This window comes from Bos grunniens, chromosome 12, assembly GCF_055505025.1.
Source record: "Bos grunniens cultivar Pamir isolate PY7600 chromosome 12, Bosgru_T2T1.0, whole genome shotgun sequence".
NCBI classification, from domain to species: domain Eukaryota; kingdom Metazoa; phylum Chordata; class Mammalia; order Artiodactyla; family Bovidae; genus Bos; species Bos grunniens.
The window spans coordinates 23,440,111-23,456,810 of NC_141176.1; the positions used below are offsets into that span (position 1 = coordinate 23,440,111).

Consider the following 16,700-nt stretch of genomic DNA (forward strand, 5'->3'; position numbering starts at 1 on the left):
GAATAATTTTACACTTAGGAAGGGTGTGATTCTTTAATATATAAAATCCATAATGCACAGTGCCCTCATTAGGCTCTGCAGACACCTAAAACTTCCACAATGAGAAGACATTTTCTCCATAGTGATCTGTCTCTTCACTTTGAAAAATGAGAAAAAGATGGTGAACTGGATGAAATATTAACTCGGCTCACTTGACTATAGGGCAGCATAGCACAGAGACAGACTTTAATTCCCTTCAGAAGTACCTCAATTAACACTCTCAAGGAGGACTTCCCTGGTGGCACAATGGGTAAGAATCTGCCGGCCAATGCAGGGACACGTGTTTAATCCCTGCTCGGGGAAGATTCCATACGCCACAGGGCAACTAAAGCCGGTGCACCACGACCACGGAGCCCATGCTCCAGAGCCCAGGAGCTGCACTACTGAGCCCCTACACCGAAGCTACCGAAGCCCCCGTGCCCCAGAGCTCATGCTTTGCCACAGAGACCACTGGAATGAGAAGCCCTTACACCACAACGAAGACCCAGTGCAGCCAATAAATACATAATTTTTCAAAAATACTCCCAAGGGTAACAGGAAAAAGTATGTTTGGGAAGGATGACTGCCAACTTCTGTGATGCAGCAAAAAATTAAAAGTGCACTTTCAGTTCAGTTCAGTTCAGTCTCTCAGTCCTGTCCGACTCTTTGCGACCCCATGAATTGCAGCACGCCAGGCCTCCCTGTCCATCACCAACTCCCGGAGTTCACTCAGACTCACATCCATCGAGTCAGTGATGCCATCCAGCCATCTCATCCTCTGCCGTCCCCTTCTCCTCCTGCCCCCAATCCCTCCCAGCATCAGAGTCTTTTCCAATGAGTCAACTCTTTGCATGAGGTAGCCAAAGTACTGGAGTTTCAGCTTTAGCATCATTCCTTCCAAAGAAATCCCAGGACTGATCTCCTTTAGAATGGACTAGTTGGCTCTCCTTGCAGTCCAAGGGACTCTCAAGAGTCTTCTCCAACACCACACTTCAAAAGCATCAGTTCTTTGGCACTCAGCTTTCTTCACAGTCCAACTCTCACATCCATACATGACTACTGGAAAAACCATAGCCTTGACTAGACGAACCTTTGTTGGCAAAGTAATATCTCTGCTTTTGAATATGCTATCTAGGTTGGTCATAACTTTCCTTCCAAGGAGTAAGCGTCTTTTAATTTCATGGCTGCAGTGACCATCTGCAGTGATTTGGGAGCCCAAAAAATAAAGTCTGACACTGTTTCCACTGTTTCCCCACCTATTTCCCATGAAGTGATGGGACCAGATGCCATGATCTTCGTAAGGTCATTGAATGAACAGTAACTTCAATTCTACCTTGTTTTTGAGGTTAAGTCAATGGTTTTGTGTGTTTTGAATGAGGAATTTATACTAATCACTACCATACTTTTATTGACAATACTTTTATCATGCTACCACATAAAATGCCACAAAATCTCTGTGCCTATGAAAGGTATGTCTTCAAAGTGTAAAGCGAGTGCAAGTGGGATGGAGTCACTTTAGAGAAGAAAGTGGGAAGATACAGGTGGGGAGATAAGAAAAAAGAAAATTTCCCTTCTTCTATGGTACAGTCTTTTGTTTTCCCCAAATGACTGGAAGATGAAACCATAAGGAAAACTAGGGTAAACCCCACTCTGCATTCCAGACTCCCTTCTCTTCCTCTATCAATTATCCTTTCACTGAAAATTTCAAACTCTGTCTTCCTCTCAGCAAATTTTTACTAGTCTCTCATGTGAAAACCAGACACATATGTGCATTCAATTCTGTATCTTTTCTAGCTAGCTACCACTCTATGTCTCTTTTTAGGCAAACTTCTTAAAAAAGTAACTGCTCCTTCCTTATCTCTTCTTCATTTCCAGTTGATTTCTCAACCCACAGCAAATTGGCTCATTTTTCCTAATTGTTAAACTGAAATTGCTGTCACCAAAGTTGCTAACAACCTTCTCTTTGCTCACCAAATGGTCATTTCATCTGATGTGTCTTAAGCATGTTTTTAAGTGCTGACCACATCCTCTTCTTGAAGTTATTCTTTTGGCTCCTGTGACTTTGGTCATGTTGCTCTCTCTTGGATTTCTTCCCATCATTCTAGCTGATCCTTTTCCGTGTCCTTTGCTAACTCTTCTCTCTTAAGCTCCTCTTAAAATTTGACTCTTAGACTTTGGTTCTCAGTCTTCTGTTACTCTTTCCACTCTGAGTGACATCACCTACTGGTTTCACTTCCACTTATACGTAAGCAAAGATGTCCCCCAAATTCCTATCCTCAGCCCACACCTCTCTCCAAAACTCTAGGCTGGGATGTACAACTGTCTGTAAGAAATGTGATGATAAATATACCACAAACATCTCAAATTGAAACAATGTCCCAAATGAAGGTCATTGCCATTTTCTCCAAAGTTGTTAAGAATCTTCCATTTCCTTTTCCATAAAACTCAAGTTGGACATCTGGAGTCACTCTTAATCCCTTACTATCTCTCTCTCCATACAGTTCTATGGAATCCAAGTGCCATAGATTCTAAAGTCATTAAGATCACTCACTTTTACTTCCTTCCTTATATCCAATTGCTTTAGTTCAGACCCTCTTTATAGTTGGCCTAAACTATGACAATGATTTAGAGAATCCCTGCCATTGGTCATTTGTGCCTTTTATCTTCCTTCTCAAATATCCTACTTGCAGTGACAATGTTGCCGTTTAGTCACTAAGTCGTGTCTGATTCCTCTGCAACCCCATGGACTATAGCCCATCAGGCTCCTTTGTCCATGGGATTCTCCAGGCAAGAATACTGGAGTGGGTAGCCATTTCCTCCTCCAGGGAATCTTCCCAATCCAGGGACCGAACCCAGGTCTCCTGCATTGAACACAGATTCTTTACCACTGAGCCACTGGAAAAGCCCACAGTGACAATGTGACCTTCCCCAAGTAGTAAATTTTACCTTGACACTAAACCTTTGTTTCACATTTGTCAATGTCTCTCCACTTAAGAAGCCCCTAAACATGAGTTCAGGGATGGCTGGTTGGGACTGTTCAGTACGTTGATTTGATGGAAGACGTGGAAGAGAAAGAGAAATGTGTATTTTTTAAAAGTTACGACTAGAAGATTCTAATGCACAGCCAGGTTTGAAATTCTTAGAGGAAGAGGCCAAACCAAATTCCATGGATGAAAGGAAATGAAGCACTCTGCAGGATCCACTCATACTATGGGAACATGACCCCCACCATACCTTGTATCTTTCAGGACTATGGAGAGCTTCCGATTAGGAGAATCCAGTCAACACTCAGCAAGCAGTCACAGAGTTCCCTGGTGTCAGGGACTATTACCTGGTCCCTGACTTAATTCTCTGTGCAATCTCCCACCATCTCAAAAAATCTTTTGTTCCAGCCGTACTAAGCTATTTATAACCCCCTAAATTTGTTACGGCCCCCAGGTGTTGCAGTAGTATCTGCCTGCCAATGAACAAGAGACCCAGGTTCCATCCCTGGGTCGGGAAGAGTTCCTTGAGAAGGAAATGGCAATCCACTCCAGTATTCTTGCCTTGAAAATCCCATGGACAGAGGAGCTGGTGGGCTACAGTCCATGGGGTCACAAAGAGTCGGACACGACTAAGCACCCATGCAGGTTCATTATGCGATTTTGTCCCTATATATTTTTGCAGATTCTTTCCCTGGTTCTGGAATGTCTTTCTCTTCTTTTTCTACATGGAGAACTCCTACTCATCCTTTAGACCAATTTCAAGCTTCTTTACTAAATTCTCCTAGACTCAGGAAATCAGAGTTAAACATTGCCAATGTATGCCCATATTCTGCTTGAATATATTCCTATAATTGCATTTAACTGCATTTAACTCTTTCCTTACACGTTTCTATTATCCATTAGCCTGTGATATCCTTAAAGAGAGTGTCTTCAACATTTTTAAGACCCTGTATATCCGAAATAATATATTTGTTGAATGAATGAAAATCCAAAGAAAATCCTCCTAAAAGATTAAATACTTAAATGTTAGAAAATGGAGCTAAATGGCAAGGATTAGCCTTTGATCTAAATAAGCTCCAATAAGGCAAAACTTGATTAACATCAATCACCAGTTTTTCTGGGTCCAACTCTTTCCTCTTCAAGGTGAACGCTCTGTTTCATGCCCTATTTGCCAAAGGGCATACAGATATTTATCTGGGTAACAGGCTTGTGAGCCTAAATGTTTGGAGTGTTTATTTTTCTTAAGCATAGAATAAACAAGCAAAAACAATTATGTTTTGTCTTCGGAGGAACCCACTATCAGCCAGGCACTGTTCCTGGCTTTGGGTATACAAAAGTGAAAGAAATACAACCAAACTGTGCCTCAGCTCTTAAGGTGCAAAGAGCTATTTGATTAATTCTGCTTGAAAGACTATGTCCAGTCTGATTCTTAAAACGTTAGTTTTTGGAAGTCAAATGATTTCTTAGGCAATGGTTATGGTCCACAAAAGAACTTGTACAAACAAGACGAACAACAATGCATTTATTCGTAGTAATCCTCTATTTATGACAGGACAATCCTGATAGATGTCCCAGTGATCACCACAAAAAGCGGTAATGAAGTCATTAGTGGAGCTAGCCCTATGCAGTCATTTATTGATAGGTTTGATCAAGATAGGCTGCATGCCTTATTTACATTTAGCAATTGGTAGAAGTATTGACTGAGCCCAGGTTCCCCATGTGAATGTTGAAATCACAATGTACTTTCTTCATCAATGGATCAGATCAGATCAGATCAGTTGCTCAGTCGTGTCCAACTCTTTGCGACCCCATGAACTGCAGCACGCCAGGCCTCCCTGTCCATCACCAACTCCTGAAGTTCACTCAGACTCACCTCCATTGGGTCAGTGATGCCATCCAGCCATCTCATCCTCTGTCGTCCCCTTCTCCTCTTGCCCCCAATCCCTCCCAGCATCAGAGTCTTTTCCAATGAGTGAACTCTTCGCATGAGGTGACCAAAGTACTGGAGTTTCAGCTTTAGCATCATTCCTTCCAAAGAAATCCCAGGGCTGATTTCCTTTAGGATGGACTGGTTGGATCTCCTTGCAGTCCAAGGGACTCTCAAGAGTCTTCTCCAACACCACACTTCAAAAGCATCAATTCTTCGGCGCTCAGCCTTCTTCAAAGTCCAACTCTCACATCCATACATGACCACAGGAAAAACCATAGCCTTGACTAGACGGACCTTTGTTGGCAAAGTAATGTCTCTGCTTTTGAATATGCTATCTAGGTTGGTCATAACTTTCCTTCCAAGGAGTAAGCGTCTTTTAATTTCATGGCTGCAGTCACCATCTGCAGTGATTTTGGAGCCCAGAAAAATAAAGTCTGACACTGTTTCCACTGTTTCCCCATCTATTTCTCATGAAGTGATGGGACCGGATGCCATGATCTTCGTTTTCTGAATGTTGAGCTTTAAGCCAACTTTTTCACTCTCCACTTTCACTTTCATCAAGAGGCTTTTGAGTTCCTCTTCACTTTCTGCCATAAGGGTGGTGTCATCTGCATATCTGAGGTTATTGATATTTCTCCCGGCAATCTTGATTCCAGCTTGTGTTTCTTCCAGTCCAGTGTTTCTCATGATGTACTCTGCATATAAGTTAAATAAACAGGGTGACAATATACAGCCTTGAGGAACCCCATTTCCTATTTGGAACCAGTCTGTTGTTCCATGTCCACTTCTAACTGTTGCTTCCTGACCTGCATACAAATTTCTCAAGAGGCAGATCAGGTGGTCTGGTATTCCCATCTCTTTCAGAATTTTCCACCGTTTATTGTGATGCACATAGTCAAAGGCTTTGGCATAGTCAATAAAGCAGAAATAGATGTTTTTCTGGAACTCTCTTGCTTTTTCCATGATCCAGCAGATGTTGGCAATTTGATCTCTGGTTCCTCTGCCTTTTCTAAAACCAGCTTGAACATCAGGAATTTGATGGCAAGAGTGAATGTCGACATTCTAGGAATCAGCGAACTGAAATGGACTGGAATGGGTGAATTTAACTCAGATGACCATTATATCTACTACTGCGGGCAGGAATCCCTCAGAAGAAATGGAGTGGCCATCATGGTCAACAAAAGAGTCCAAAATGCAGTACTAGGATGCAATCTCAAAAATGACAGAATGATCTCTGTTCGTTTCCAAGGCAAACCATTCAATATTACAGTAATCCAAGTCTATGCCCCAACGAGTAATGCTGAAGAAGCTGAACGGTTCTATGAAGACCTACAAGACCTTTTAGAACTAACACCCAAAAAAGATGTCCTTTTCATTATAGGGGACTGGAATGCAAAAGTAGGAAGCCAAGAAACACCTGCAGTAACAGGCAAATTTGGCCTTGGAATACGGAATGAAGCAGGGCAAAGACTAATAGAGTTTTGCCAAGAGAACGCACTGGTCATAACAAACACCCTCGTCCAAAAACACAAGAGAAGACTCTATACATGGACATCACCAGATGGTCAACACTGAAATCAATGGATCAGGTGGGCTTAAAAGAAGGCAGGATTTTATACAATCATATTTTCATGGAAAAAATCCCATACAAAAGGAATCTGAAACCCTAGAGAAATGAATAAATGATTCAAAATCACGTATTGGCAGTCAACTTCACTTCAGACTCCAAACACAGTTCTCTTCTCACCACACTCAATATGAATTACCGTTAACTGGCTAGATTTATAACACAAGTGTACACGGCCACTGGATTCACTTAACTGACCGCCCTTTCTGTCTCAGCAATGCTGTGGCCCAGCACGTGGCAGACCAATACAGAGAAGGGCGCATCCCACCACCACTCTGTCAGAAGCTTCTTCCTTGAACATACAAGCAACTCAGGAAGAAGAGTTATTTTTTAGAGAGCGTCAGGGGGAGAAAAGCTAGGGTTTAAAATCTCAGGCAGCTTCAAGTGAAATTTCTCATTGTGGTTTTTGTCTTCACACGGTAGAGCTTCTGACCTGAAAGGTGGAGCAAATGTCAAGAATTCTGCTGAGCACGAGGAGGCACCTGTTATCAACAGTGGGAACACCAAGGCTCTTGGGGCCCGTAGATCTTGGGTGAAACCACGTCCGGTTGCTTTCTACTCTTCTACATTGACACTCGGTTCCTTAGATAAACCATTATGCTAATAGCTGCCTTGGGGAGTAATTGTAGATGAAATAATGCATGAAAAGGAGTCTGATCTGGGACGTTCTTAGTGAGGCTTCCTTTGTCTTTCTTTTGTCAGTCCCCAGGACTATTCCTCAGGCTCCGATCGGTTTTCCAGTCTCTTTTCTTCCAAAAATTCAGATGAGGGTGAGGCAAGTGAGGCCCTCTGCTTGCGCACAAAATTTAACGGGGTGCCCAAAATATGGTAATCAAGGTAAGTAATAGTTTAATACAACATTCTAAAATTCAAAGCTACAAGAAATGAAGACAATATCAACATTTTAAATTAAAGTAGGATCCAGGGACTTCCTTGGAGGTCTGGGCTTTCACTGCTGGGGTATCAGGTCCAACACAAAGTAAATAAACTAGCTACAACAGAAAAGTAAACTAGGGACTTCCCTGGTGGTCCAGTGGTTAAGGCTATGCTTTCACTGCTGAGGGAACAGACTCCATCCTTGGTAGGGGAACTGGGACCCACAGGCTTCATGGCATGGCCAAAAACTTAAAAAAAAAAAAGAAAGTAGGATCTAACCCTCCACTTGTATAACGTGGCCTCCATTGCCTCAACCTCATACATATCTTGCCGAATCCTGTATTTATTTAAAAGTCTGATACTTTCTTCATCAGAGGTTTTCTGCATTAAAAAAAAAAAAATACTGCCTTAAAATATCATTTATCTTGATGAGTGTTTTGGTGAGCCTTAAATTTCACACCCAAGCCCAGGAGCTCACTCATCCCCTGGCGAGTCTTCCGGGTTCTGGAAGTCTACTGATGGGGGAGGAGGGAACACAGGTGACCTGGGTAGCTCGTGTCTTTATCACACCTCTGTGTCCCTTTTCAGTCTTCTCATGAGGAGAAAAGTTGGGGGAAAAGTTTTTGTTTCTTAAAAACAGATCTACTTCCTTGTATCAGATGAAAATTTCATATTCATGTTTCCTTCTTTACTATGGCTACAAGAGAGTTTAGAATTAACTTACTGCTTAGTTGCTGTACCTATTATTAACCTAGGTTTTGAATAAATGTACTTTCCTCATCTCACACAATTTTTGACATTATATTAACATACTTAAAACATTTTATTGTGAAGAAACTCAAATTCCTTTTGAAAATGGGTGGAAGTGTATATAATGAAGTGTATATAAATGGAACTCTACTGCCCTCTTTCTTTCAAGAATAAAATCCCAAGCAAGAAATTATGAGCAAGTAAATTTTTTTCCAACAATAAATGTGGAAAATACTATAACTTTAATTAACATATTGCAAACATCAATCCCCAAAACCATTTTATAAAACCAAGTATTTTTAATAAAATTCGAAGACAGGAATTCCCTGGTGGTCCGGTGGTTAAGACTCAGTGCTTTCACTGCAGCAGCCTAGGTTCAACCCTTGGTGGGGAAACTAAGATCCTATGCCCTCCCCCTCAAAAGAAAAATCCAAGACATTGAAAAACCTTATTAAAATTATCAAAATTTAATAGCAAATACTGTATAAACTGGTGAAGTACCATTTCCATTAAAATCAGAAATAAGGATGTTCCATACCATGACTATCATTCAACATTGTTTTGAATAGTGTACCTAATGCAATAAAAGTTTAAAAATCAAACAAGCAATAAAAATATTGAAAGATGTATACTCACCCTTACTTTCAGAGTGGTATACCTAGAATATCTGAATATCTCCAATAACTAATTAAGATGAGTAAGACTTATAAAGGTGAGTAGATATATGTAAAAATAATTGATACTTTTTCTCTGTATCACCAAAAACTAATTGGAAATGGGGGGAAAAATCCTACTATAGTAACTACTATAAATAAACATACAGGATAAATTTGACACAAGAATCAAAATGTGTCTCAAAAGAAAGGTCTGGGATGTGTATTTTTTTTTAAAAAAAAAACACCAATACAATCTTATGAAAGGACATAAGACACAAAAGCAGAGTGACTTATTTTCTTAGATACAGACCCTTAAAACCATAAAAAACATCCATCCTTCCCAAATTAATACAGGTTAATTCAACACTGCATTTCTTAGGAATAATTTAATCTGCAAGAAAATATTCAACTAACAGAGGCTTAAGTAACTAAAATATTTAATTATCTCACATCATAAGTCTGGAGAAAGGAACTAGAAGACCAGTTCGGTAATTTCCCAATCATAAAAATCCAGGCTCCTCCCAGCGTTCTGCCTTCCTTAAGAGTATTGGTCTGCTGCTCTATAGTTCCAAAAGGGCTGCTATCACTCCAGGCATCACATTTAAGTTCAAGAGAGAAGATGGTGCTAAAGATACATTTTTCTAAGTCAAAGAAACCAGATGATCTTCCACAAGTCCCAGGGCCACAATGGCCAGACCATAACACATCACCTCTAGATGCCGCAAAGCTGAGGAAGCAAGCACCTAGCTCTTCCAGTATCTAAGGTGGTAAAAGGTAAAGCAGACTGGGGATGGGTGTTTATTTAGCCAATCAAGCGTTAACATGCACCACAAATTCTAATCAGTGTCTTACTGTTCCACTCAAACTGTTCTGTTCCCCCCAAGCAGAATGTAAATTCCAGAAAATTTACCCTGCCTATCACTGGATCATGGAAAAAGCAAGAGAATTCCAGAAAAACATCTATTTCTGCTTTATTGACTATGCCAAAGCCTTTGACTGTGTGGATCACAATAAACTGTGGAAAATTCTGAAAGAGATGGGAATACCAGAACACCTGATCTGCCTCTTGAGAAATTTGTATGCAGGTCAGGAAGTAACAGTTAGAACTGGACATGGAACAATAGACTGGTTCCAAATAGGAAAAGGAGTTCGTCAAGGCTGTATATTGTCACCCTGTTTATTTAACTTATCTGCAGAGTACATCATGAAAAGCGCTGGACTGGAAGAAACACAAGCTGGAATCAAGATTGCCGGGAGAAATATCAATAACCTCAGATATGCAGATGACACCACCCTTATGGCAGAAAGTGAAGAGGAACTCAAAAGCCTCTTGATGAAAGTGAAAGTGGAGAGTGAAAAAGTTGGCTTAAAGCTCAACATTCAGAAAACGAAGATCGTGGCATCCGGACCCACCATTTCATGGGAAATAGATGGGGAAACAGTGGAAACAGTGTCAGACTTTATTTTTTGGGGCTCCAAAATCACTGCAGATGGTGACTGCAGCCATGAAATTAAAAGACGCTTACTCCTTGGAAGGAAAGTTATGACCAACCTAGATAGCATATTCAAAAGCAGAGACGTTACTTTGCCAACAAACGTTCGTCTAGTCAAGGCTATGGTTTTTCCTGTGGTCATGTATGGATGTGAGAGTTGGACTGTGAAGAAAGCTGAGCGCCAAAGAATTGATGCTTTTGAAGTGTGGTGTTGGAGAAGACTCTTGAGAGTCCCTTGGACTGCAAGGAGATCCAACCAGTCCATTCTGAAGGAGATCAGCCCTGGGATTTCTTTGGAAGGAATGATGCTAAAGCTGAGACTCCAGTACTTTGGCCACCTCATGCGAAGAGTTGACTCACTGGAAAAGACTCTGATGCTGGGAGGGATCGGGGGCAGGAGGAGAAGGGGACGACAGAGGATGAGATGGCTGGATGGCATCACTGACTCGATGGACATGAGTCTGAGTGAACTCCGGGAGTTGGTAATGGACAGGGAGGCCTGGCGTGCTGCGATTCATGGGGTCGCAAAGAGTCGGACAAGACTGAGCGACGGATCTGATCTGATCACTGGATTCCTGGTAACTGGCTGATGGTTTGATAAATAGCTTTAATGCAAACCGAACAGTCTGTTTTTTAAAAAAATAGCATTTCTATGTGATAGGTACCTTAGTCTATCACAACTATACGTTTAGTTTTCAATACTGTGACTAAACACAGGAGTTATAAATAGGGAGGATCCAAGGTGGCATGGCTGCCCATCTCTGGCTTAAATACTGCAGGAGACTCTCTCCAGGCTTGGTAAGTACTTCCTGTGTGTTGGGGACTGAGTATAATGCTCTCCAAGCATGATCTTATTTGTATTCACGAGAATCCTATGAGGAAAATACTATTATTTCCATTTCACAAATCAGAAAAATGAAGCAGAGCCTCAAAATGATACAGTAAGTGGCAGGGCCTGGATCAGAACTCAGGTCAAACCAACTCCAGGTTTCAAGTTCTGTACCAATAAGCTTTACCACTTGCAGTATTAACACAGTCCACTGCAATGCTAAGGGCTTCCCTCATAGCTCAGTTGGTAAAGAATCTGCCTGCAATGCAGGAAACCCGTTTGATTCCTAGGTCAGGAAGATCTACTGGAAAGGGTATAGGCTACCCAGTTCAGTATTCTTGGGCTAACCTTGTGGCTCAGCTGGTAAAGAATCTGCCTGCAATGTGGGTAGACCTGGGTTTGATCCCTGGGTTGGGTAGATCCCCTGGAGAAGGGAAAGACTACTGACTCCAGCATTCTGGCCTGGAGAATTCCATGGACTGTATATAGTCTATGGGGTCGCAAAGTCTGACACAACAGAGGGACTTTCACTTCACTTTCTTTCACTGGGCTGGGCCAATGGCTACTGTGCTATTTCTGTTCATTGGCTTAGTTCTAGAGGAAAGCTCACTGAGTCGTTTACTACTACAGGATCACCTTACAAGGTCTCAGAAGTATTTCCTAACTGTGTTATCTTGGTCACCTGCTTTGGGACTGGAGTCTATTTGTTGAGGTTTTCCCTTAAAATGTGGCATTCCAAAGGAAACTTCAAGACCTCAGATCTGTTTACCAGGGTCACAGACTATCCTGTCTTATAAACTTGCCATTATATTTATACCTACTGTTATCTGAGATTGCAACAAGATTGTTGCAATCTTGTTTCCTAACAAGGCTTGTAATACTTTTGGCCAACAAAGCTTTCAAATCTTTTTTAGACAATTTGTTGCCAAATAAGGCTTTCCTCCATGAGTCTTTAAATGTATATAACTTGCATTCAGCCATGGTAATTTACAGTTAATTTTTTTGATACAGTTGTTTTGACCTATTTGGGCATAATGCTCTTTATAAATTTATTTAAACACACATACACACACACAGAAAACACAAAGAAAAAAACTGGATAAAATTTTAAAATTAGTGATCAAAACCAAATGTATACATAGTTCCTATATCCCTTTAGTTAATTAAAAATTAGTATTTAAATACAGTAAACATCAAATCATTAAAATACTCTTGTACATTTAAAGTAAAATGTTACATAAACTTCGGTGATTGTGGCCATTTGTATGTAAAAGTCTTATGGGGAAAAAATTTAACACATTATAGTACTTTAACACATCGATTTTATCATTGACTCTGGTAAAGAATAAATCTGAGATCTGGACCATGCTACTACCATTCTCTTTCTTGAGAATGAAGTGGCCGAAAACTGAGGAGCAAATTTAGGATATGACACTGTTGTAAGACGTTACAAAGGTAATTTAATCTACCTTTTAAAAGATTTAATCCAAAAGATTCCACTTAACAAGATGCTCATTTCAAAACATGCTTGTTTCACGTGTTACACCATGTCTTTTCTTCACAAATATCACAGAAGCAGAAGTGAATCATAACAGTATCATTTCTTGCTTACAACGGAAGAAACAAAAGTTCCGAAGAGTGCTATTTTCCATTGTTCAAATTCCATTCAGTTCTTACATACTAAGAGAGTATCTATATTAAATGTCATTAAATGTTCAGAGGATTGATTTACTTAATACACTCAGGAATTCTATGGGTAAGCGCACAGTGGATAAATCCCTGGGCCTCTCTATAAAATAATCCATCTTTCTTATCGGTAAGAGTCAGCAACCACATGGCAAAATTGTTAAACACAACAACAAAGCTAGTAGGAAGAAAAAGAATAACTTTCTGGTAACAGATACATTTTCTATTGTACTAAGTACGCCTTCAGGTTACAATTTTAAATATTTAAAATGAGTTATTCACTTCTGGATATTAGTTTGAATTACTGAAAAGATTTAACCCTTTTTTTCTTAAGCATGGAAACGTTCAATAAAGCAGTAAATATTTCCAACAACCCTTGGAAGATGTCACCTATAAACCAATTTCCTCAAGATGCAAAAAAGCTGAAGGAAAATTAAAAGTATGGTTAACACTACAGCCTTGGATTTTAAAAAATCAGAAATATAAAGAAGGTCACGTATAGGTCAAGTATAAAGATGCCCACTTTGATTGTAAGAAGTGCTTATCATAAGCAGGACTCTGCTGCCCTCTTGCGTATCAAGAAGGTAACACAAGCGTCAAATGGCCCCTTCCAGAAAAGCTGAAAAGCAAGCATGCTTTGTTTTACAAACTAGGTAGTTCGAAGAGCTGGGGCAGATGATACTCACCCAAGTGTCTTCATTTATACATTGTTTCAAACATTTCTGTTGAATAAATAAACTTGATTTATTCTGACTCTCTACAAAAGACTGATTTGGATTTACTCTCCTGAGGCTGAGGAGCAAAAACCTGAGTTTCCTGTTTTAATGTTGGCTTTCCAATCGATCCTATTTTAAAATCCAGTAATGTTTAAAATCAACAAAGGCAAAATGGAAGTAGAGCCTTGACTACTTTTGACCTAGCAGCCTCATTGCTTGAAGTTGTTCTTTAATATGGCCTGAGCTTTACAAAGTATATAGGTCTCCTTAGCTTCTCATCAGACTGCATGTATGCTTTGCTGGACAAACATTCCAATCTAAAGGCTCAATGCTTTAATGGAGGTTAAGAAAGATTACCTGTAGCCTTGGTTTTCTTTTTTTTTTTTAATTTTTCATTCTTTTTTATTTTTTAAATTATGAAAATATGGTAATACATTTACGGGAGACTTGGAAAATACAGAACAAAGTTACATATAGTTCCACTATATATTACAATCATTTTTTAGTAGATAAATTAAGAGTTTTATCTTAATTTCAATATCAAACTCTCAAAAATTAATAGAATGAATAGACAGAAAAGTAGAAGGATACAGTAGACCTGAAAAGCACTATGAACCAACTCAACATAATTAAGATTTATAGGACTTTAACACAATAGCAGGATTACCCTTGGTTTTCTAACTTAGAACACCCTACCCCTCTCTCCCAGAACAGATCTAGATGGTAGAGGCATAAAGAGATTCCATTTCTAAAGCAAAAATAGACGTAGTTACCACTATCATCTGTACCACCCACCATCTTAAAGCCACAACCTCTCCCAATATTTACCCACTTCAGCCCTCACTTCACGTGTAAATGAAGAGGAGGATATACTCTCAGTATCAACCAGTGATTTCATGATCGCTGAAATTATTCAATGGCATAATTATAGACTGCTTTTATAACAACAGAATCAAACGTTAATTGGAAAACCAGACAATACTGCATTTTCTTTGCAAAATTTTTATTTAACAGAAAATACAACGCATTTCTCAATTAATTTAACCATTAATCCAGAGAAAAAAGGTGAAATACCAGGATTACAAGCATGCTAATAAACACATTTAGCAGGGTCCACGCAAATATTACTTTCGGCAAGTTGTGTAAGAATCTGGCGTAAAACGAAGTTAAATACAACATTTTTGAAATGACAAAAATCAAACCTATATTCCTTCAAAGAGACATTTGCACTTCTTGAGCTGACTTGAAAGCAAAACAAACAAAACCTCAAATTATTTATTTTCCTCCAAGTAGATTTATTATTTGGCTAACTGCATAAATTTATGGCATTTTAATAAATGCAAAATTAAGGCAAAACTGATAGCTGGTATCAGGTAAACAGCACATTTAGAAGGACCTTTTCTAACAAGACGCCTTCAATGTACTTGGAACTACAGAATTCAAAGGGCACATCTGTACCTATTGCACACGTGAACCTCACTATTGCACATCTGAACCTCACAGCCTTCCTGAAGGAGGAAACACAATGACAGTCCAATTTCACTGACGAGAAAATGAAGGTGACTGGTTCAGGTCACACAGCTTAATCGATGGCACAAGCACACTTATTAACGGCCTTGGAGCACAGGACAGAGTCCCGTTGGTAGATTACTGTAAACACTGGGATAAAGAGGCTTTCCTGGCAGCTCAGACAGTGAAGAATCTGCCTGCAATGCAGGAGACCTGGGTTCAACCCCTGGGTCGGGAAGATCCCCTGGAGAAGGGAATGGCAACTTGCCTGGAGAATCCCATGGACAGAGGAACCTGGTGGGCTACAGTCCATGGGGTCACAAAGAGTCGGACACGACTGAGTGACTAACACACATGACACATGATTAGGATAAAGAGGGAGGCTGATATGAGCAAAGGCAAAGAATGATGTGAAAGAGACTATAATATGGCAAGTTTCCTGCCAACCCAAGAATAAACTAGAACAAACTGAAAAAATGGTCTTAATTGGGAGGCTAATATTCAGAACAAACGGGTTAAAAAAAAGATGCAGAAAGAAAAAAGCAGGAAAGTATTCATCTGCTCCAAGTGTTTGGCACACACTCTTATACAAATAAATCTAAAACTTCTTTGAGGTAGACAAAAGTTAGGAATGGACAGAGGTCATGTAAAAAAAGGAAAAAAAGAAAAGAGGCACCGAGAAGAGGACCTATTTTTCTTGCTACCTTTAAAAACATTCTAGTTATTTTTAAGATCCCTTTTGGTAAAGGGCTTAGACACCAGCCACTTTATTCCTGTTTAAGGATTGAGATTAAGCATCTTACAGCTAAAGCAGCGGTCCCCAACCTTTTTGGCACCAGGGACCAGTTTCGTGGAAGACAATTTTTCCACAGACCGGGCGGTGGGGAGGATGGTTTCAGGGTGATTCTAGTGCATCACATTCATTTGTGCACTTTATTTCTAACCTAATGCTGCTGCTGACCGGACAGGCAGTACCAACCTGTCCCCAGCCCAAAGGCTGGGGACCCCTGAGCTAAACAACCAAAGCCAAGTTGGGCCTTTAAAAGAAAGCCTACCGAGGTTCACAGCAAGGGCGCAATTTTCCATAACTTCTCTACCCAAAACTCATGGTTTTCCTGTCCTCAGTTTTTCAAGTTGAAGCTGAAACTGATTCCCCTGCAAAGACTCTTCAACTCAGACCTGTCGCTCCTCCTTCCAGAAGTCCAATCGCACGTGTCACTGTCACATCGTGTGGACTGTGAGCTACTCAAAGGCACGCAGACATCCCTGACTCTTCACCTCTGCATCTTCAGGGCGTGGCGCCCTGTGGGTTCTCGTTAATCAAGATCCCATCTCTCAAGCAGTTCATTGTTTATGAAGCAAATAAAGAGAAAGTTTGTGCTGCTTATATGAAATTCAATAAATTATGCTGCAAACCCATGTTAATTTCTCTGCTTCCCCTCCAGGGCAAACGAGTCTAGAGGGCAAATTACTGGGTTATTACCCTAGTCCCTCTTTCCCATCCTATTCTTCATTAGTTATTTCTTTAAAACATCCTTATGCATGTTCTGCTAAGTCGCTTCAGTCGTGTCCAACTCTGTGCGACCCCATAGATGGCGGCCCACCAGGCTCCCCCGTCCCTGGGAT

At 40.3% G+C, this 16,700-nt stretch overlaps 1 protein-coding gene across 2 annotated transcripts in view; it reads right to left on the reverse strand.

Annotated features, from left to right (window-relative positions):
- Nucleotides 1-16,700, reverse strand: part of NHLRC3 (NHL repeat containing 3) — a 41,177-nt gene that overhangs the window by 16,926 nt on the left and 7,551 nt on the right. The gene's annotated exons all lie outside the window — the stretch shown is intronic.